The sequence below is a fragment of the Pteronotus mesoamericanus genome, unplaced genomic scaffold (genome assembly GCF_021234165.1).
Source record: "Pteronotus mesoamericanus isolate MK-2021 breed Mesoamerican mustached bat unplaced genomic scaffold, CSHL_Meso_final contig_56, whole genome shotgun sequence".
In the NCBI taxonomy this organism is placed as follows: Eukaryota; Metazoa; Chordata; class Mammalia; order Chiroptera; family Mormoopidae; genus Pteronotus; species Pteronotus mesoamericanus.
Genome location: NW_026555201.1, coordinates 1634680 through 1659604, shown reverse-complemented (window position 1 = coordinate 1659604; position 24925 = coordinate 1634680).

Here is a 24925-nt window from a genome sequence, read left to right as displayed (position 1 = left end):
AAATGTATCTAAAGATTGGCAAACGTACCTATCTCGAAAGGGGAGAATGGCACGTTCAAATTTGTCCACAAATTTCACATACCAAGGCACAGCCTGGAGTTTGCTTTTAACTCTTGAAAAAGTGACATACCAACTTTCTAAGCAAAAGCTTCTAGAATAAAGCTTAAAATTTATACATAATGGGACACTAAACAACTCACCAGGGAAAATGCTGCAACCCACAGCTGTTACAAACTGCATGTAATTCAAAACTTTCTCAAAGCTGCATCTTAGCTGGATCTACATCACCTAATACATTCATTTTGCCAACATTTCTTTTAAAGTTTTGGTTTTATAAAACCGATTTAGAGTATATCTGTGATGGAATGACAAAGAACGTGGTGTCCCTTTCCACTGAAGTCTAATGTAAGAGAGTTCAAGATGTAGAGGTGGGGTGACAAGGGACTATATTTTTTCACTGGCAGTAAAATTCCTCTTCGGGAGAAATTTGTCTTTACTCTGACAGTCTCTTTGGTTATGAAAGGGAAAGCACACAATAGCATGATCAAGGAAAGACAATGAGAGAGCCGAACTGTTGTACACTTTTTTAATAAAAGGAATTTTGAGTTGCCAGGAGCAAGGAAGGAATTGCAAATTAGAGCGACAAAGAAATGAGAGAAGGGGAAGAGAAAACTTGGCAGTTGGCAGGCCAGGGAACTGGACCTTTCAAATCAAAGGCCACTAACATCAATTTTAAGTAACATGCTGCAGGTGTTTTGTTTCAATGTGACTGCCATTTTTACCATAAAATCTTTATGAAATTCCCTGCTTTCACGAGTGGTGTCCAAGGTAAAAGAAGGGAAAAATAACATGGTGTTCCACATTTTGATTGACTCAGGGGAATAGACAAGGGAAGAGACACAGAAGCCAAGATGACAGTGAATTTGAAAACTGTGAAAAGCAGGAAATTTGACCAATACATGACTAAGAGGACCAAGTCCTCCCCTGGGAATCCCTGAGATGTCGGAGGGATGCTGTGTCATGTAGGCTCTGTCAGATAAGCAGAACCACTACATGGGATTTACTTCAGGGATTACACCTTACACAGCTGAGGGAGCTGCAGAGAAATTCTGTGGGAGGCTACTGCCTCCTTGTCTGTTGTGGGCCTGAGATCTCTGTAGAGCATCAGGGCTAGCAGTTGGGAAGAAAAATTGAACATGGAAAAGGGAGATTAAGAACAAACTGGAGCCCTCACCTCTCTCTGTCCCCTGCCCCCACCTCCAACCTCAGCAATACGGGTGATCTACAGAAGGAGCAGGTGCTCTTCACCACAAAGCCACACATGCACGGGGCTTAAGATTCAGAGAAGCTGAAGGAGGTGATCCAGCAGGAACTAGAGTGGCTGTGACCTTGGCTGCTATCTTATGCCAACAAGATACATCTGCACATCAGTGTCAACAAGCACGGACTCCAAGAGTGACTGGACCCCACACTGAACTTCTACAAATAGTGGCTCGCTACGAGTAATAATGAAAGGAACCACTCGTGTTTTCACAGTTTTTCTTGACCCATGGATCCTAGTGATAAAAGAAATCATTAGTCAATGATTTAGAGCACATATCACTTCCTGAAGGGTTTTATCTCAACCCTACAAGGTGTTGCTCCCCAGGCGGCATGGAAACTAAATCTTTGAAAGGCTATTCTAGCACTCTGTCAGGCAAGCTTCTTCATGGTGAGGGGAAGCATGGTAAGAGCAGTGAATTCCATTAGCACGAGTCAATTGCCACACTTCAATTGTTGTTAAATGAGTTCCTTGATCAGGAGCAATGCTGTGGGAATATCTTGATGGGAATTATACTACATAAGTCCACAGATGGTGGTTTTGGCAAAAACATCTAGGGCAAGTAAGTGCCTCTTCCAAGGTGAATGTGGTCCAATGCAATCAACCTGCCACCAGGTGGCTGTTTCATTCTCCTGGGGAATGGTGCCAAATCAAGGGCACAGGTCTCTTGTTGGCAGGTTGGGTACTCAGAGAGATCAGCCTTAGAGAGCAGAAAACCATGTTGCTGAGTCCAGGCATAACCTCCAATCCTGACATCAGGGCTACTTTGTTCATGAGCCCACTGGGCAAGGATGGGGTGGCCAGAGAAAGAGCTTATTAACATCCACAGAGTAGAGTATCTTGCCCATCTTATTATTAAGCTCTTTCTCTACTAGGATTATTCTTTGATGAGCAGCCACGTGAGACAAACATCTTCATGCTCTGTACCCATTCAGAAAAATCTATCCACCTACTTTCTTGTTACCAATTTTCCAGTGGTGTTTCTTCTTGAGTGCAAACAAACATTCAATTCATAACTCTGACCACCTAGTCAAACCATTAGTCGCTGTGAATCACTGTACAGCCATATCTTGGGCCATCTCCTCTTCCCAGAAGAAATAAATAACTAGATGCGCTCCTGTCCAACACTAGGATTTCCCTTCACTGCTATAGTACTTCAGAGCCATGTCAGAGTGGGCCAGCAATATTGATTATCTGCTCTAAAGATGTGCCACCATTTCATGTAGATCCATAAACCAGGTCTGAATTTTTTTCTTCCTCAGTCAACAGTAGTCATAGAGAACTCCCCCTGAGGCAGTATGTGTGGGTCAAGAGAAGGCAAGACAGCAAGAATAGGGGCCCATTCTATCTATAATTAAATCTAAAAAACAAAATAAATGAACAGGCAGAAGAGAAACAGACTCATATAGAGAACATTCTGACAATTGCACAATGGGAAGGGGGTTGGCTGGATGGGTGAAAAAGGTGAAGGGATTAAGAAGTACAAATTGGTTGTTACAAAATAGTTGTGGAGACATAAAGTACAGCGTAGGGAATATAGTCGATATTCTAATAACTATGTATAGTATCCAGTGGATAAAAGATTTACCAGGATGATCACTTAGTAAGTTAGGTAATATCTAATCACTGGGGTGTACACATGAAATTAATATAATAATGTATGTCAACTATAATTGAAAAATAAAAATGATTTAAAAATGGAAAAAAAGAGTAAGGGCCATAGACACCTGGGCCTATTGCTCATTCAGCTTTCGTGTGCCTTTAGGCTATACTGAAGTTCAAGCTGCACTGCATGCCCCACTTTAAGGTTTGGTGGGCCAGCCAACACCCACTTAATAATAGACAGCTCATGTTTATATGGTGGTCCATGGCCAAGTCTTAAATGTCTGCTAAGGCCCAGTAGCAAGCCATAAGCTATTTCTCAAAAAAACAACAGCCATCTACAAAAAATGGCAGAGCTTTGCTCCAAATTCTAGTGGAGGTACGCACTGTAACTCACTTGTAGGGGCCTGCAAAGACTTCATACTCTTTTCAGCCTGTACACACAGACACTGCAAGCACCATCAGATCCACTAGGCCACACGACTGAGCTCCCTTAAACAGCAACCTGGACCCGTTGCAGAGGCTTCTCTTTTTCTGGGTGATATTTTGGCCCCTTTCTGCAATCTCTTGAATATACACATGATATATAGTTACTTGTATTTCTTTTTCCTCCACTTATTTAGAACTTAAGAAAGGAAAAGGGGGCTGTTTATTGTGTGGTCTTCAAGTACTCTAACACATGGCATGTGGGGACTGTGGTTAATCTTATTTAAATATTTAAGGAAAGGGCCCTGGTTGGTGTAGCTCAGTGGATTGAGCACTGGCCTGGGAACTGAAAGGTCGCCAGTTTGACTCCCAGTCAGGGCATGTTTCTGGGTTGTGAGCCAGGTCTCCATTTCAGGGAGTGCAAAAGGCAACCGATCCATGTATCTCTCGCACACTGATGTTTCTCTCCCTCTCTTTCTCCCTCACTTCCCCTCTAAAAAAAAAAAAAGTAAATAAATAAAATCTAAAGAAAAGAAAAGAAAAATTTAAGGAAAGGGTAGCCTCATAAGGCTGAGGCTCTTCAGGACCCTAAGTGACTGGCAGGTGTAAGATATAGTTCTTAAAAGTGGGGGAATGGACCAAACAGTGATAAGACCACTTCTCTTACACCAAAACAATTTGTTGCAAAGTGAAAATTTCAGTTAATCATCGCTTTAATTTTCTCCAGTGCACTGAGCATCCAGTTGGACCAGTGGACCAGGTGTTTTGGCCCCATACCCTATAAATAACAATCTCATGGTTCCATGAAAAGGAAGGACTGCAGTGAAATCGAGACTCAGTTTGACTACGTGAACTCTTTGCTTCTCATCATATTTACTTTGTATTCTTTCAGGCCAAACTGTACAAAAATGCTAATTTAACCCAGTTTAAAAACACAGAGGACAGAGATCTCACTTGAAATGGGATCATTTTTATTCTTGTCATATCTGCCTCGGACATGGACTTTTAATATTTAAATGTTATTCCCTGTGAGAGAGCTGAACTTTCAGCATTTTGTGTCTATGACAGGATTCAAATTTCAGATTCTACCTTGTGTGAAAATATCATTTCAAAGTGTGTGCCCCAGGAGAATAATAATAAACCCGAGTCCTGGCATTTTTTAAAATGAATCCTTTTCGGAGGTCTCCTAAAATAAAGCTTGTTCTCTCTCCTTCCTAGACACCAGGAGTTAAGCAATAATGCCTTTCATTTACTCGCAAATTCAGTCTGAATCTATTACCAACTTACTTATTATAAGCAGAATAAGTAATTGCAAAATGATGAAAGATTATTGTGTGTGCATTAAATACATTGAATGTTTTATAATATGCTAACCTTGACTTTTCATTCTAATTTAAAATGTTAGATTAATTATCTGTAATTATAATTTAACTATTAAAAACATGTCTTTTATTTTCCTTTGTTATTAGTATAATCCTGAGAACACCTGCCCACGATCTACTAAATACTAGGGTTGCCGTGATTAATACAATAGTAATAAATCCTGTTAAGTCGCTTTTTATCCTTAAGCAGTCTGAACAAATTGGGCCATTTAAATACCTTAGCTTAAATGCTACATTGTTCTGGCGTGTTTCATAAAGTCGCATACATTCCTTCACTTTGCATCCAATAATTCACAGAGGGTGAGAAATGTGGTGTGCAGGATTTAAACACACAGTGCCCACTATTGACCATGGCCTGACAAAGCTCACTGGACAGGCCTTTTGTAAAAACATTTATAAGAGTATGGAAATAACAGTTTTAAGATTTTTAAAAATTTTTTAAGATTTTATTTATTTAGTTTTAGACGGAGAGGAAAGGAGGGGAAATAGAAGGAAAGGAACATCAATGTGTGGTTCCTCTGTCCTGAATGTCCCCGACTGGGGACCTGGCCTGCAACCCAGGCATGTGCCCTGACTGGGAATCAAAGCAATGACTCTTTGGTTTACACTCAATCCACTGAGCCACACCAGCCAGGGCTTAAGATTTCTTTAAAGATGATTTTCTAGTTTGGGTTCTTCTAGGCTTTTTCCATAGTCTCTACTGTAATAGTATTCAAATGACTTCCTGAAAGAGAACTAGCTTTAAGCAAGTACACACTGTAAGTTCTGTATTTTGACATATACCAGAATGACCAGCTAATTTCTACTTTAACTAGAGTTTGCTTTTTTGCTATAGATTATATGTGACTAAAAAGACAATTAATAAAGAATTATTATTTTTCCTCTATTTAGCTTTTTGTTTTCAAAGTTTGTTATGGTCCATGTTATGAATTAAGACCACTCCCTTGATTGCATCCACTAACAGATTAAAGAAATTAGAATTTTACATCAGGATATTAGAATCAGAAAGTCTGTTTTTAAGTCTTATACCATAGCATCATTGGTATATGCAGTAACAAGATATTCCCAAAACTTGAAGATGAGGTTAAATGAAATTGCAAAAAAAAAAAAATCAATAATTAAAATAAATTGTCAGAATAAGTAACCCACTGTAAGCAACAATCTGAAAAAAAATGCCTCAGAAGTTTCAGTACACCCAAATTCCAGCCATAATTTCAGAAGCCCCTGATTCTACTTGCGTGATGGTCGATTGTATGATGAAAGAATGTGTTGGTGAAAGAGTAAGCCTGATGCCTAGAAAGTTACAAAGGGTTCAGTGCCCGGGCCCTTGGTAGATGTCTCCCTAGAGTGGAGGTCATACACCAGGGTCTCATGACTCAAAGACACCAGACACTAAAGACTCCCGACTAGTCAGTCCTCTGGCTCTGATTCCATGTTGCTACCCACTCTGGGGTGTAATTTGAGTTCCCAGGTAAATTTTTGACAGAAACAACAGTTGAACCACAGAGAAAACATTCTGGTCCCCTTTGCATTCACTTATTTTTTCCAACAAATACCAAATGAGCAACTTCTATGTACCAAGTACCCTGCCAAGCACTGGGCCACAGCACTGCCCCAGGAACTGGAAGTCTAGCCAGAGAGCAGACATTAAACAAGTTAACATACAAATAAATGCAATTATATACTTTATTAAGCACTGTAAAGGAAAGATAAGAAAACAATAACAAAAAGGACTTAATTTGGATTGGAAGGTCAGGAATCTTCTCTGCGTGGAAGAGATGTTTAAGTTGGCGTTAGAAACATGCAGTAACCAAGTGAAGGGTTGGGCCAGAACATCACCAGTAGGGTGACCAGAGAATCAGAGGAACTGGAGGCAGAAGGGCTTGAAACACAAGGGAGACTGGATCTGAGAACACACCAGTGTGAACAAGGAGAATGGAGAAGAGAGGAGCGGGACTTGAGATGAAGTTGGAGAGGGAGACAGGGCTTGGACCACAGAGGGCCAGACTCCTGAGAATTTGGACTTTATTCTGATAATGACCAGGCACAGAAGGATCCTGAGAGGGACAGGATCCAACTGCTGTTCCTTAGAGATCACTCTGGTCACCCTGTAGAGAAGGGACTAAAGGGGGGCAAGAGTGGGAATGAGGAAGCAAGTTGGGAGCTATTGTGAAAGCCCAGGTGGGAGATGAAGATGCCGTGAGCTGGGATGGAGAGAAGTCATTGTCAATTACAAATTATCAACATGGCATTGCAATTTACCCATCAGTCTCTTCAGAGTTTGGCCACAGGGATTCCGTGCCCAACTCTGACTGCAATGTCAAAATTCTAATTCTGCACCTGTAAAGCTGAGGGACGCACCCTGGAACAGAACAAGTACACCCAGCTTCTGCCCCCCCCCCCCGCAGTGTTGCCTGGGTGACCCTCTAAGCTCTCATGATGCAATCCTTATCTCTCCTTCTCACTCCAGATACGTTTTGAACACAAAAAGTCCTTGAGTAAATTAGCCTTGGGAATAGGGATGTAAAAAGAGTGTAAATATGCAAATTTGCCACTTGTTCTCCCTATGGGGAAATTGGCCCTCTTTGTAGCTATAACCAGTCATTTAGGTCAAAGGTAAGAGTTTGCTCCCCATCATAGCAGCTACTGAGCACTCACCATATGCCATGCCTTGTTCTAAGCACGTAACACGGATCCACTCATCTCCAACCTTTTTAAACATTGGGGTGCTCCAGAGCTCAGTCCTCAGCCCTCTACTCTGTCTGGACTCACCTTCTAAGCGAACTCATCCACTTTTGTGGTTGTAAATGCCATCTGTATGCCAAGTCCCAAGTTTCTATCTCCTTTTGCTCTTGTACTCCCAATTGCTATACAACTGTCTCCTCAACATCCCCACTTTGCTGGCTGATCTTATCTACCTTCACAAACTGAACTCTTAATTCCTCCCCATCTAGGTAAATGACAATGCATTCTTGCCTTTGGAAACCTTTTGTGGGGATATGTGGTGAGGTCGGTCTTTGCTCTCCTTGTTCCATCTCCTCAACCAGCAGGGACAAGCAATGAAGATAAAGAGGGGGAAAGAGCTTTACTGTGATGGGTGCTCCTGTCTTTGGAAGCTAGTACCCTCTGAATGGCAGTGGACGCTGCTGGATCTCTCTTTCAGAGGACGTGTTTCAGGTCTTCCACTCCCTCACTCCAGCAGCAGTTTCTGGACTTAAGACTCTTTCTGTTGCAGATTTCTCATCTCTCTAGGGAGTTTTCACCACAATGCCACCTTCTATAGAGTTCTCTCCAGCCTGAAGGATATTCCTTTACCAAACTCAGTAGGCTCCCATTATAGCTCTTTCTCTGCTCTGTGGTCAGTGGCATCTCCAATAAATCTCTCTTTTGGAGAGTCAAGTACCCATTTCTAAGCTCCACAAACTCAGTGGACATGTCACCTCTCTGTGCAGTCCTCTTGAATCCCCCTTCAACTCACTTGAAGCAGGTGGAAAAGTTGGGGGGGGGGGTGGAAATATAGATCCCTCCTGCAGCTCTCTCTAAACAAATTGTCTTGCACCAATCCCTTTTCTCATCACTCTCTTCTTTTCTAACATACAGTCTGAAAGTAGGCTATGAGTGGCTTTTGGGCCACCTATTAAGATGTTCTACATAGATACTCTCTTCAGAATATCTCCACCCTCAGCAAACTCTCTGATCTCTGCTTCTCTCTCTCTCTCTCTCTCTCTCTCTCTCAATCTTGATATCTCTCTATTTACTGTTTAATATAGTAAACACTAACCACATGTGGATATTTACATTAAATTAATCAAAATTACAGATTCAGTTCCTCAGTTGCACTAGCCACATTTCAAGTGCTCATTTCCATGATCACAGCAAGTCCTATTAGATGGCACTGCTCTGGATCCTAAGCTTGCATGTCGTACCTCACTTTACATGGCCTTTGTAGGCTGCACATAACCCAATATGGCTGCCAACTCCAAGTCTATATGACCTTTCTCTAAAGAACGATCCCTCAAATGCCAACAGGTCCAGGCACTAAATATCAAGGAGTGAATATGGTCAAGTGTAAAGAACAGTAGGTTGTGGAGGTTAGAGAGTATCCACTGTTTAAAGGAGGTGACCAAGACTCAGCCCAGTGGTTGCCAGGTGAAAATGTGAGCCCAGCAGTACCAGATCTTTCCAATCTCGATAGCAGCTAGGAATACAGAGAGTTGTGTAAAGTCTCAATGACATGTTTAAAATTAAGTTTTTAAGTTTAATTAGTTTTTCCTAATTATACATGCTTATTGTAAAACATTCAAGAAATGCTTAAATATATGTAGAAAAATAGATATTACCTGAAGATGTATTGCTGTGCACTGATTACCATTAACATTTTGATGGCCATATTTTTATGCACCAGCACCTCTTTATATATACACACGTGTGTTTAATTATACCTAAGTGGAATATTATACATGCTACTTTTTATCATGTACAATATTTTATGATTTTTTACTTGTTCTCTTCTTGATTTTTTAATGTTGGCTTAAATATTTTCAAAAACACTCTGTGGGCCAAACAAAACAGTTTCTGCTCAAAGACCCTCAATTCATCTTTTTTTCTTTTTTTTCTGTACACACACCCTAACTCATTATACACTCTGTTTCTTGCTTCAAATTCTTTTAGAAAAAAATCTAATATCCTACTGGACAAAACATTGGCCAGTCTACCCCTAATCTGATCAGCTCAAACTTTTAATGGAAGCTGTGGGTATAGGTGGCTCCCAGACAAGGAAGCTCAGAGCAGGAGACGCCTAAAGAACATTCCTACTGCATACTAAGTAGGACAGCACAGTAGTTAAGAGCAAGGTTTCTGGAACCAGACTGGATCCGCATCCGAAATCTACCATCTTACTGTGTGACTTGAAGCCAGTTGCTTGACTTCTCTGTGCCTAATTTTCTTTATCTAGAAATTGAGAACCATAATAGCACCCAACTTGGAGAGTTGTTCTGAGTATGTAAGTGTAAAAAGCTTCGAACAGTATTTGGCCCATGGCAAATAATAAATAAATGTTAGCCAAGGATAACATTTTTTCCTGTTTTCCTATCTGAAGAGTTCACAGTTGCAAAAGCCCCCATTCAACAGGTCCTATGAAAAAGCTCTTTTCTATATGATAGATATCTCTGTACTAACAATAACCTGTTTATCTTTTAGGAAATTTCAACCTCCAAAATATCTATTGTGCTTCTTTTTTCAGTGGTTCCTGACTAATAAATCATTTACCAACAGTTTCTACCATTAATTTATATGACTCTGTAAAGAATGAACTTTCATTTGAAAACGAGGTAGCCCTGCTTCCTACACTCAAGGAATCTTCAGCTTAACAGAGGAGCTTAAATACATCACCCATAACTATAATATAAGTAGAAAGTAATAGATGCCATCAAAAGAAGAGGAAGTAACCCCTTAAATTATTGCAGGAACCTCAGCTAAATGCTCCCTCATTGGATTGGAATTTAATCCAACTGTCCTCTTCAGCAAATTAAAGGTAATTGTTGCTAATGATGTTATAGCGACGTTGGAATGGGGACAAAACATTCATACCGTATATCAGTCAGAAAAGGATCGTTTGGCTGCAGTAAAAAATAAGCCAAAAGTTTTAGTGGCAAATAGGGGAAGAGTTGACTTCTTGCACAATCAAAATTGACAAGGAGAATCAGCTCATCATAGTCACTCAAGAGTCCAGGCTGACTTAAGCTCCATTTCAATACATGCTTCCACAGTGTTGAGAGGGAAAGTTCTTTCAAAAAGCATAGCCACTTTTGTTTGTAACATTTCTGCTGGGAAGAGACACTCTCCATTTCTGTTCACATTCCATGTGCCAAAGCAAGTCACACAACCATGTCTGAGTTCAACAGGGAGAGGGTGTCTAACCCTCCCCCGGGAGGCCCATTGCTTGCTTGTGAGCAGTAATACCTCTACCACTCTGTGATTCCAATTTGTGAGGGAAAAAACAGTAACTCCATATATTTTCTAGAACTGAGCTCATCTCCCTCTGGACCCCAATTCCCAGGGATGGTGAAAGATTGCTGTTTAGGATTTCCCTGAAGTCCTCTAATTGCTTCTAACCCAAGACTCTCAATGAGAATGCAAGATGGCAGACCAAGGCCCGCAGGCCAGGTCCTTGGTCCTTCTCTTCCATCACTGTGCCTCCTGAGCCCTAAGCTCAGCCTCCCAAATTTGGGGGTTTTGTTTTTTAAAGAGAAGTCTTTGGAATTTAGAAGGTTGTATTCTTTTCAACAAAGGCTGGCTTTCAATAACTGCCTCACTGTAGACTTAAATCTAGTGTGAATGGTATGAATTGGACAATGACAAATCAGCTATATAGAAATATGTAACTCTCTTTATTTTTATACCTGTACACACTTTTCTTTGGCAAGCTTCCATTCCACTTGACAGTAAGAAAACTAAATTTAGTTCAATCCACCAGACTTGGCCCAGTCCAAAGTGTCTTTTAATTCACTTCAAGAATTACTGTCTCAGTTACTATCATGCAGATCTCTTTCTAGCTTCCTTCTCCCCCTTCCCTTCGACTCTACACCCTAGGGAGAGGGCAGTATTGCAAGCCAGCAGCTGCCTCACTCACTTCTGCAGGGAGGTTCTGGACCCACAGAAAAAGTCAAGCATCCTTGCCATACCATGTGATGGGGACCCAGACACTCTCTCCATCCCTCTCAGCTGCACTATTCCATGGTTCCTTCATACTCAGCTGTGAACAAGGCACCTCTGTCAGCCCCTAGTCTTTACAGGAGCTCCCGACAAGAAGCAGACATCAGTTTCATGTCCTAGAATCACCCTTCAAACTTCATATGATACTCTCAGGGAGCCTTCGGACCAGTGGGGGTAACAGAGAGAACAGGTCACGTACCCTCTATACCTCAGCAGAAGGGAGAAAGGGGAAGAGACCAGGCACTTTATGTAACACTCCATGAACTTTGCCCTCTCTAAGAAGTCCCTTCTCCTTTTCTAGATGGCTTTATATTCTACCCTCTGGTCAGGAGGAAGCTGAACCAGTTTTCCTGGGAGCACAGTTATTTTGGCACACACCTGACAAGCTGTCACTGGACATGGACTTGGGTAACGCTTGGATGGGTAGTCAAGATGGAAGGAAAGTTGAACTTGTGGTCCAACATTTCAAGTTACTTCCCCATGTAAATATTGCATAAATGCTGCCTCCACAGTGTGAACTTTGAAAGGTCAAGCTCTTGATTTATCTCTTGTTCCCCAAAATGTCTAATCTAATGAATACTTCTGGAATACTGAATGGATGATCTATAAAGCAATACCTTGAAAAGGTCCTAATTGTCATTCTCTCACATTTCCTCTGCCTCTTTGGTCCCAACTTCTTACAGTAGAGCCCACAGATGCCTTTTGCCCACTGGTCAGGAGTAATATAAGCTGGGGTTTAAGATTCACAGATGCTATTCATTCAAACCAAATGGAGCACAAGCCTGGCTCTCCAGGGACACTCAATCAATCAAACATTGAACAGAAGCCAAGAACAGGGTCATATCTAAAGAGTCAGGGTTGGGCCCTATTGCTTATTTGTTAGGAAACGTTATTTATCTACAGTCAGCCCCTCTCTCTCTTTCTCTCTCACTGTCAACATGCATATACACACAGGCCTAGAACAGAGATGGGGGTTCCCCCTGCTGTTTTAACAGTCAGTGAGACAGCATATGTGAAAAGTGTTCTGATTCTTACTAGGCTTTGAAAGTGTAAGTTGATGATAATATAGATGATTTTTTTTATTACATCTCTTGAACTAGTTCACTCATGGAATATGGGAACCCCCTCCACTTACTTTGCACCAATACAACAGAGTAGACATGACCGTGGCCATTGGCACCACAAGGACATACATTTGACCTGGTTCTGTCACTCACTAGCTGGGACCCTTGGCAAGGGTTTTTGGGGTTTTTTTCTTAGCAAGGTTCTTAACCTCTCTGAGGCTCAATTACCCCATCTATAAAATGGAAATAATAATAAATGTGTAAGATTATGGATCATAAAAAGAGATCAATGAAGAAGAGCTCATTATTACTTTATACTACTTTATTTTTTCCATTTGTCAAATGATGTCACACTTTGCTTCTCTTAGATCCTTATTCAATAATCCAGGAAAATATACACCCCTGGACAGCTGGACACTCTCCTTTGTGAGAATTCATCACAGAAGTGTTGTAGAAGGAGGCTTAACTGATATGATATCGATAACATGGCCTCTCAAAACATTAAGCATCACCCCTCTTCTTGGAGAGCCATTAGAAGCTAAGCAAGAAACAGAAGTGATCTTACCAGGCCAGCCCTCAAGGGGGCTGATAAACTTTGCTCGAGTATTTGGCAGTTCCTGACCTTATTGCACCACAGTGAATCCATGATGAATGACGTTCCTGTGCAGCACCAAGACTAAGGGCTTTGGCACAGATGAACTATGCTGCAGGTTGTATACAATTCCCCCTTCTCCAGCTCAGTCTCATCTTGTGAGGCTCACAGGAATACCAGCGAGTCCCGTGTCCTTGGATGTCCTCGTTAAACAGATCACTCTGTGTTTGCTCTAATTTCTAGTAAGCAATTCATTTTAAAACTTTAGTAGCTATTATTAATCACAAATTACTTGTGTCACACCTCACAAAAGACATGACTTGATTGAGAACTGCTGTTCCAGATAAGGGCTACTGGAATGAGTTTAAAATACTGATGCTAAACATCAGCAAAATAAAAAAGGAACCAAACGTATGGGAAAACATATTTGCCAATGATTCCTTGGACAAGGGTTTGACTTCTAAAATATATAAAGAACTCACATGACTCCACACCAGGAAGATAAACAATCCAATTAAAAAATGGACAAAGGATCTGAACAGACACTTCTCCAAGGAGGACATACAGAGGGCCCATAAGTACATGAAAAGATGCTCAGCATCACGAGCCATCAGAGAGAGATGCAAACTAAAACAGCAATGAGATACCACTTCACACTGGTCAGAACAGCCATGATAAACAAATCAATGAACAAGTGCTGGCAAGGTTGTGGAGAAAAGGAAACCCTAGTACACTGTTGGTAGGAATGCAGACTGTGCAGTCACTGTGGAAAACAGTATGGAACTTCCTCAAAAATTAAAAATGGAACTGCCTTTTGATCCAGTAATTCCACTGCTGGGATTATACCCTAAGAATCCTGAATCACCAATTCAAAAGAACCTATGATCCCCAATGTTCATAGCAGCATTATTTACAATAGCCAAATTCTGGAAATAGCCTAAGTGCCCATCAGTAAATGAGCAGATCAAAAAATTGTGGTACTGGCCCTGGCTGGTGTGGTTCAGTGGATTGAGTGCTGGCCTACAAACCAAAAGGTCGCTGGTTTGATTCCCAGGGGCACATTCCTGGGCTGCAGGCCAGGTCCCCAGTAGGGGGCGTGCCAAATGCAACCACACATTGATGTTTCTCTCCCTCCTTTCCCTTCTCTAAAAATAAATAAAATCTTTTTAAAAAAGAACAGATTGTCTTCATACTATTTTTTTTTAATGTGGTACATTTACACAATGGAATACTACACAGCAGGAAAAAAGAAGGAACTCATGCTTTGCAACAGCATGGATGTAACTGGAGGGCATTATGCTAAGTGAAATAAGCCAGGCAGGGAAAGACAAATGCCATATGCTCTTACCTATAAGTGGAACCTACTCAACAAAACAAACAAATGAGCAAAAAAAAATCAGAGACAGAGAAATAAAGAACAAACTTACAGTGAGCAGAGGGGATGGGAGAGAGAAATAACAGGGAAAAGAAGGGGAAGGGTCAAGTCAAAGAACATGTACAAAGGACCCATGGTCAAGGACAATGGGATGGGGGTTGTTTTGGGGAGCAGGGCTTGGACAGGGCAGGGGACAACAACAGGAGGAAAAATGGGGACAACTGTAACTGAACTACAAAAAAAATGTTTTAATAAAAAAATAAAATACTGATGCTAAGTGTTAGTTACTAGTAAAATTTGCAGTAACCTAATCTATCCTGTCACCTATATTCAGTTATATGCTATATTGTTTCTTCAATGATCCAAAGTGTTTAAAAGGACAGCATGATTTAAGAATGGTTTATTACATCTTCTTATCTCAAATATTTTTTATATAGCTGCTCATGGTCATTTTGAATATCATGAATTAACTGTCACCAAGCTTTTTTCCAATAACACATGATTTATAAAGTGCCTTGTGCTGAAACATGTTTCCATTTTCGTCTTCATGTAGTATAATTAAGATTGAAATATTATATTTGCTCACCAGCAGGTGTACTCCCGTACAGTTCATATTAGTGACTACTCCTAGAATAATTATATGGAAAGTAAATAAACTTAAAGATACTTAATATAAATGGTTACCCTCAAGATACACTGCCCGTATTAAACTGTCTGTATATCTGGTGTATATCTGGCCCATCTCCATGGGCCACCAACAGATGGAGTGCTCCGTTTGTCACATTACTTCAGAGCTTCTAAATGTGCCTGATGGGAATTCCATTACTTGCACCAGCTGCACAGGTGACCTCCTTGCCTTTTACTTGCCAGTTTCAGAATATATGAGGCAATTTTAAACATGATTTTAAAATACAACATATGCAAATATGGTTGTACTTGACATATTTACTCTGGTGCAAAAAAAAAAACTGTCCTTTTTGCTTTAACCTCTGGAATTATGGGATGTGTGGTTTTCCATCTTCTGAGTCTTTCTGCAAAAATGGTATTTAATGCCCTTCAACATCAAGAGAATTTTTAAAGGATTATCTTTTAACACATACAGAAGGGAAAAATATGGTTCCTTTTCTGTGATAAAACTTTATAAAGAGTTCTTATTTTCTTATCAAATAGAATTAAAGGATTAAAAGGTAGAATTTGAGACATTTGGAAGGCATTCTCAACCCAGCAATACCTTCCTTCCCAAGGCCTGAAAGTTCTCCATTGATGATGCTTTACTTGGGCCTCAGTACTCTCTGTCCAGGCACCATTTCTATAAAATGCAGTAAGCAGGGCCAGGATTGAAACCCAGTTCCATTTGCTATAACAACCTTGCACTTTTCCCCCCACAACATACTGCTTCCTTTGGAGAACAGTCGCTGACAGAGTAAATGTAAAGGAATTTTCTGAATTCACTTTCTTAAGTGAGAAGAAAGATATTGGTACAGGAAAACACTGAGCAAGAAGAGATGAGAACACAGGAAAAGGGGAAAGAGCACAGATAAGGAAGCTAGGAGCTGTCAAAGAATGACGTCTACTTCAGTTTTGCCCTAAGTTGGCCACCACTTGAGTCTAACTTCTAAGAAGAACTCTGTCTCCAGTGTAACCTAGTGGTGATCCATTCCACCTTAAAGGCCTCTGTCTGATGTTCTACTTCAGGGGTCCCTGTTTATGAAACATAGATTACAATATGTCAGATTGGGATCAACCAGAAATGAAGCATCCAGCCATTTTTATTTGCCACAGCAGGTTGTAAAATAGCCTTATCAAAACATTGCAGTAGCAGTGAGCACCCCTAGCACCAGGTTGTGTACAATTTCCAACTAAAAGGAAAAGAGCTCCTTGATCAAATGACTCACTCCAAGTCTGTGGCAGAACAGGCTTGGAGATGAGTCTGGGACATTGTTTTGAAAAGAAGATTTCAGCAATGAGTGAGTTCCTGTCAAAGAGAAATAGGACCCCATAAAGAAGAACAATAAACTTCAGTAAATTGAAACACACACGTCTACGGAGAATTAAAACACACAGAAATGCATAAAGAAATAAAAAGAAGGAGGAAAATGTTCTTGGTTAAAAGAAATTTAGCAGATATAAAATCAAATGCTTGTTTGGTCCTTGCTTAGATCCTGTTTCAAACAAGCTAATTGTAAGAAAACATGAGGGGACAACCTCAATATGGACTGGGCATCAGATGATATTTGTGTTCATTTTTAAGGAATTATTGATGTTAATTTTTAAGGTGTTAATTTCGTTGAGTGCACAAATAGCTTGGTAGTTATGGGGTTTTTTTTAAGTAATAATTATCAGAGATACAAATGGAAATATTTACAGGTGAAATGACGTGATTTCCGGAATGTTTAAAATATTTAAGCAAAAAAACTAAAAAGCAAAGGAAATAGGTAAGACAAATTGGCCAACTTTTATGTGTTGAATCTGGTTAATAGGTGCATGGAGGTTCATTCTACAATATTCTTTAGTTTTTTATTTAAAATTTGTATATTTAAATTTTGTTTGAAATTATCTTTAAATTCAATTGTTTAAATTTATTATATCTAAAATTTTTAAATCTATATAAATAATGTTTTTTATTCATTTTACTATTACAACTGTGTCTACATGACACCAAAATAACGAGCTGAGATGAGAAAGGTTTTATGGCGGCCAGCCCGCAGGATGACCGCTACCGATCCTCGCTCGTGGTATTCATGCCTTTGTACAGCCCCCTTTCACACTGTTTCAGGGGTGGTTGGGAGACCCATAGAAACCAGTGTGATTTCTAATGCTATGTAATAAAAGGCATTTCTGTTTCTGTTTTGCTTTCTTGGATTCTAACTCTGAGGGAAGTGAATAGCCATGTCATGATGATACTCAAGCCGCTCTGTGGAAAGGCCTGTATGGCAGAGAAGTGAGGCCTCTCGGCAGCGGGCAACACCGGCTCGCCAGCTATATGAATGGGCCACCTCGGAAACAGACATTTCAGTCCCAGTTAAGTCTTCAATGAGTGCAGCACTAGCCAACATCCTGGCTACAACCTCATGAGAGACCTCAGACCTAACACAGCCCAGCCAAGCCTCTGTGTTAGTCAGGATTCAGTCAGAGAACCAGAAGCAGTAGGCAATAGATGGATTTGTTACAAGGAATTGGCTTATGAAATTTTAGAGGCTGGCTTAACAAGTTTGAAGTCCACAGGTCAGGCAATCACACAGGAAAGATCAGAGGAGGCTGGAACCCTGGGACACAGGCCAAAGCTGTTGTTTACAGGCAGCAGGAGAACACTGCAAGCAAGCAAGGGGGCTTTGGCCTCCATGGACACAGGCAGAAGCTACTGTCCACAGGCAGAAGTCTGTCTGTCTTTCTCTCTCTCTCCCCTCATCTACCCCTCTCTTTCCTCACCTACCGATCTCTTTCCCTGGCCTGAACCCTCTTTTAGAAGCCCTTCCAATTGTTTAAGTCATACCCACCAAAGATAATCTCCCTTCCAAATGGAGAAGTCAGGCCCACCCAAGATAATCTCTCTAACTTAAAATCAATGTATTAGGGACTTTAATTACATCTGCAAAATCCCTTCACAGTAGCACCAGGATTAGTGTTCCATTAAATAACTGGGAGAAGGTGTGTGTACAAAATAGTTGCTGCGTCTTTTCTATCCTCCGGCTCTCAGAAGGCCGCCTCGTGAATAGCCACCGTATTGAGAAACGTACTGGGAAGGGGCTTCTGAGGACTACAGTTTAGCCTAGCCAAGTTGGCACACACCAAATCCCTGACCCACAGAAACTGTCAAAGATAATAAATGTTTATCATTGTTATAATGCTTTGGGTTTTTAGATAACTTATTACGCAATAGTAGATAATTAATATAGCTTTGATTATACAAATTATCTGTAGGCAAATGTAACAGCTAATGAAAAACTATTGCCTAAGGTCACTTGAGTTTTATTAGATTTGTACTTACTAAATTAAAATAGTATTTGCAAGTGTATAGTATTTGTGTGTAGTTGTGGTTTGGGGGACAGGCTTATTTATGAGTGTGGGCAGGTATAGATGTAATCTTCCTCAGAATCAGACTAGCAGAAAAACAAAGTACGACACATGTCTTGATTATCACTAACACACCTCATAAGTCTTAGAAACTTAGCTGGGGAATACAGTAAAAAGACTTTAAAAACCCAAATAACGTGATCTCCCTGACCCATGATACCTCAATCCTGAAATGATCTTACAAATTCAGGTGCGGTACAAAAAAGGACAGATTTTATAGTCAGATACCCCTGGGTATTTGTTCCAACTGCATCTCTTCCCAGTTATGTGACCTTGGCCACTTTACGTAGCTTCCTTGCTATAAACAGACTTTTGCTTGACCAAAATTCACATGTTGGAATCCTAACATACCTTAGAATGTGACTATATTTGGAAATAGGGCCTTTAAAGATGTAATTAGTGTCAAATGAGGTAATAAAAGTGGGCCCTATCACTGGTGTCCTTGTAAGAGGAGAAAGAGACACCAGGGGGACACTCACACAGAGGACAGATTATATGAGGACACAGCAAGAAGGCGGCCACCTACAAACTACGGAAAAAGGCCTCAAGAGAAGCCAGACTTGCTAACACCTTGAACTTGAACTTCCAGTCTCCAGAACTCTGAGAAAATTCATTTCTGCTGTTTAAGCCATCCTGACGGTGGCATTTTGTCATGGCAGCCCTAGCAAAGTAATATAATTCCTGAGCCTCAAATTCTGCAGCTACAGCTCCAGGGTCTAGACTTTCCTCTAAGTGTCAGAGTTTTTGTGGGTTTCAAAACAGACAAAATGTGATGAACATGTAATACAATACACAGACGATGCAGTATAGAATTGTACACTTGAAACTTACATAATTCGATTAACCAATGTCACCCCAATAAATTCAATAAATATTTTTTTTTAAAAAAAGACAATGTTTGGTCAAGAAAAATCTTAAATTTTATTAAAAGAGTAAGTTCCAGACTTGGGAGTCAGGTCTCATTTCAGTCATGCCTGACTCGGAGGTTTTATAAGCCAGAGTCTGACAACGTTCTCCCAGTCTTCTCTGAGATTACACCCCTCCCAACAGCCCATGTAACAAAATGGGAAGGAGAAGTTCCTGGGGCTTTATTTGTTTTGATAGTCTGTGATTTAAGAGAACCAATTTAGGTTCTCCATTTTTCTTTGAAAAACACAGTTACCTGAATCTTCCTTATTAGGGGCTCCTATAAGGGAAATGGAAGAAGATGGAGGAGGTGTTTGTTAGGAGATCAGATTTGCTAAAGAAATTACTTGAAGCAACAGAAAGGCAAAATGAAGAGCTATTCTACAAATACCTGGAAATACATTCACAGCCACGCAAAGACATTCTGCTTTGACATCCATCGGGGAAAATGGAGAAAACGAAAAGACAAAATTTTCCATCTGCCAAGTTCCCTTCCAATTTGAATTCCACATTAAAATTTCTCCTTATTAATAACTGTTTAATATTATTTCATATCAACCTCACAAGTATTATAAAGATTAAAGCAACAATTTATAAAGCAACAACAATACAGGGTGGGGCAAAAGTAGGCTTACAGGTGTTCATATGGAAAATAAGACAATAATTAATTAATAATAATATAAGAATAAACTCTGTGTTTCATGTAGCCACAACTGTAAACCTTCTTTTGCCCTATTCTGTATAGCAGACACTCAAAAATGCCCATAAGCCCTGGCAGGGTAGCTCAGTTGCTTGGAACATCATCCTGATACACCCAAAGTTATGGGTTCGGTCCCCTGTCAGGCACATACAAGAATCAACCAATGAATGCATTAAGTGGGTGAAACAATAACCCGATATTTCTCTCTCCCTTTCCCTCAATCTCCAAAAATCAATAAAATAATTTTTTAAGTGATCAGTCTCTTCTCCTTCCCTTAATGCAACAAAGTCAATTTCTTGTGCAAGTTTCAGTATCCTTCAGTCTTCTCCCACATATTTCAACACACACACACACACACACACACACACACACACACCCCTTAGCCTGGCATTTTTGATGAAGACTATAAATAAGAGAAAGCTCCACCAGGCAATTCTATGAGGTGAGGCACTTTGAAGGGGCAAGTCACTTCCTCACAGAGGAATTCACCAAAAGTTGTCGTCTTTCCTTGCAGGTCTAAATGACCCTGTCTCTAGGGTTTAATCATCGGATTCATTTCAATTCTGCTTTTTTCATTCCCTGCCTTCCCTTATTTTCAGTCCTGACTTTAGTAATTAACTCCCTTGTCCGGGTCCACGATGTTCTGATTTATACCTAAGAAGTTTACCCCCCAATGCCTCTCCAGGAACTGAAAAGCCATTAAGCAGGGGTTCAAATCATAGAGTTCGAAACCAAAATGACTTTATGTTTATTCTTCTCAGAGACCCACCTGACAGGCTTTTACAAGCATGGTTTCAATTAGGCAGGATCTCCGAGTCAATATCTTTTCCTTTTTCCTTTTTTTTTTTTTTTTTTTAGATAGGGATTTTCTTTTTCTGCTGCTGAGGGAAAGTTTTGGGGACAATATATATTTGTTTGGCCCAGGAGAGAGGGGATGGGGAGAGCTGGAACGTATTTATGTCACTCTTTTTTTTAAAAAAAAAAAAAAAAGCATTTAAATTCACAAAGCTCAGTACACAAAGAGGTGCCTCCAGAAAATGAAAAGGATGAACCTCAGCAAACTTAATGTGAGGATCTGGCAAACAGTTCTAAAGGTTGGTTACCTAACCTCTGCCCTAGAATCATCTCTTTCTCTCGATGCACAGATGCCACAGAGGCAGTGGACCAGAGAAGGTAGATGGATAATTGGGCAGCATCACAACTCATTTTTCAGTTGGCAACCCTTTAAAGCCTTTTAAATCCTAAATAGCAACTGCCCTTTCCATTCCTCTTTCCCTCCTTCTGGCTCATGTCTGCAGCACACTTTGCCACCTCTGTTTTCAGGGGCCTAAAAATTCTACCCACTGCTCATGTCAGGAAAAACACCTAACACAGCCCGTCTGAGCACAACCCACCAGCCATTTAACAGCATGGGATCGTTCCTGGTATCTGAGATCCTGCTTAATGGGAAAGCCCTATTTTTAGCTTGGACTGCAATAGAAATGTTGTTTATCATATGAAAGAGAGTGAAATAAAAGTCCTTCCCTTTGGTCAGACAGAGCTATAAAAAGAGCAGGATCTATAATCCACCGAGAGCTCAACACTGAGACAAGGCAGAACCGTGCTACACAACCTGAGTAGGAATTCCCAAATTCATAAGGATGCAAAGCAGGGTTTTTGCAGTTTGTTTGTTTGTTTGTTTGTTGTGGCTTGTTTGTGTGTGATAGAAGGAAATCTCCCTAGCAACACAAAATGAAAAAATTGGTACTTAACACCTTGATTCTCAACTCTCGCTGTGCATCAGAATCACCTGTTTTTGTTGTTTTTTTAATGGAAATGTCTGGGTCCCACCTCCAGAGATATTGCATTTAAAAAAAAAAAAATCCACTAGGGATTGGGAATAACTGACTTAGAATGTGGATAAAGCTTATAAACAGAGACCAGAGATCAAAACCCTAATCGCAGAAAGAACCTCCCAGAGCGGACGGCTCTGACAGGTGAGGATGAACAGGACCTGGGCAGCACGAAGAGGACTATACTACCATCGCGCGCTGGCATAGAGCCCTACGGGGGAGTTTGATTTTTGTAACAAAACTCTACTGTGATACGTACAGTTGGTTATTTATATACTAGCTCCTCACTGCTCAAACTGTAGTTCTTAGACCACCAGAGCAGGTGGCCCCAGAAGCTTGTGAGAAATGCAGATTGTCAGCTCCTCCCCACTCCTGCAGCGTCTGCAGAATCTGCATTTGAACAAGTTACTCTCAGGAATAAATGTGCTCATCGAAGTCTGAGAAACGATAGTCTCTCTCTCTGTGGAACTGACAAGCTGGTGATCCCTCCAGAAACTTATTTTCATAAACTGATGGGAAGGATGGATGGAAAGATTGCTTTGTTTGTGATTTGGTTTAATTTGCTAAAGAATACGGGGTTTCCTGCAGGAGCGTGTGAAGAGGAAGGAGGAGACAAGATCAATGGATGATGTGGTGTTTTAAGTCTGAGTAGGAAAAAAAATAAAGAAGTCAAAAGTGAAGGAATTTGCGCTGGCCAGGTGCTCAGCTGGTTGGAGTATCATCCCCGTACACCAAAAGGCTGCGGATTCGATCCAGTCAAGGCACATACCTAGGTTGCCGGTTCCACCCTCTGGTTGGGGTACGAACATGAGGCAACTGATTGATGTTTCTCTTTCAAATCTATGTCTCTCTCTCTATCTCTCCCTCCCCACCCCCCTTTCTCTCTAAAATCAATAAATATTTCCTCAGGTGAAAATTTAAAAACAGACAAAAGGTGAAGGAACTATTCCTAAAAGACTCAGTGAGTCCCTGGTCACAAAGTGATGCTCTTCCAAAATGTGGATGATGAAGTTCAACAACCAAAACCAGTTCTCTCACCGCTGCCCAGAACCCAGAACCCAGCGCCACACTGACACAACCAGGACTGCTGGATTGGAGACACCTGCTGGTAGCAGCGTTGGCACACACATTGGCATTTTCAAGAAGGGGTTCAAATGATAAGGCTCCATGTCAACGCAGCAGTGGTAGCAGCGAAACAGCGAGAATTCTTCCTGAGTGTATGAGCCTGGCACACAGCAGGCATTCAACAAACATCTTTTGAATGAATAGGTGGATGGCAGGCACCCCCCAGGAGACTTCAGGGACAAGTGGAGGGAGAAAATCTGCGAGTAGATTGAGTACTACAGGAATGGAGATAGCGTAAAGGATCACAAAATGTAAAGATGAATTTATGTGACCTCATTTATACTCAGACAGTAGAGTGAGAATGTCGTCATGAGGTCCAAACCAAAGAATTTCCACGTGGTTCCTTATCTAGAGATTCCTAGAATAGGCAGATCCTCACCTATTATTACAAAAATTATGGTTCCCAGAGTCATTATTCTGAAAATTTGGTAAAGAGAAAAATAAACCATTTATTCTGCCTCTCCTGTATGAAGTAAATCTCAGAGTAGCCTAATAGTTCATGAGAAGAAGGTCTTAGTAAGAAAATCCCAGTGTTGAGAAGACTGGATATCCACAAGCAAAAGAATGAAACTGAACTCCTATTGTATACCCACCCAAAATATTAACTCAAAATGGATTAAAGACTTAAATGTGAGACTTAAAACCATAAATCTTCTAGAAGAAAACATGGGAAAAATTCTCTTTGACATTGAACCTAGCAGTGATTTTTTAATATGATACCTTAAACACAAACAAAAATAAACAAGGGAGACCACATCAATTTTTCAGGGGGAAAAAAAAGTAAGGTACCTTTGATCTAAAAACATACCTATTATCATGAATATATTTTCCTAATACTATACTTTGTTTTTTATAGGTATCAGATATTATTTCCAGATTTTATGGCATTTTTAACAATGACTTACAATATTTATTATTATGATGTCCTGAGTTGATTTGAATTGAAAAATGTGCAAACTTTCCTAACCTCATCACCAATAAAATTCTTTAACCTTCTCATTATGCCAGCAAATAGTTTGTTATTGTTTTAGAAATGATGTATATGGAGCATTTCTCCATTTTTCTTTAAAATTTATTCTAGCTATTACAGAATGAAGATGCTCTCTGTACAGCAAAAGTCTGCAACATGCCGTTTTGTCGCATAAATCCACTGCAAATTCTCTCGTTCCTCTACAGCTGAGCCCTCCTTCACCAGGTATATCAATCACTCATTCTAAAACTACTGACAGTAACAGGAAATGTAGAGAAGGCACCCAAAATACAATGTGTTGTATCTAATATAATGTGAACAGAGGTTACATCATTTCTACTTTTTTATTTGATTTGCTTAAATGACTTTAGTCTATCAGGATTGATTTACACTAACAAAAGGTGTCGTTTTTATGTTAAATATTCAGTATCCTAGAAAGCATATTTTCTACAGAATAACTGATCCAGGCATGTTGTATTCAAACTGTAAAATAAAATACAGATTCTCCTCTAATGAAAAAGTGAATTATTTTATCAGTTAAGATGATTTGGTTGCAAGAAATAGAAACTTCCTGGCTAACTTAAACAGCAAGAAGAACATATGGGAAGAAGATAGAGTAATTCACAGAATGAAAAAAAAGAAGTGAAATAAACAGACTCAGAAAGGGCAGAAACTAGAGCAACCCCAGAGGCAGGGCCTGATGAATGGTCACTTCAGGGAAAGCTGTAGAGACAAATAGTGCCAGCCATGTGGGGTCATTATATGACTCTTTTCAAGAATGTAAACACCTTCCATCCACCTGGTTTGGGTCAGGAGCCATCATGTCACTGATTAATAGCCCC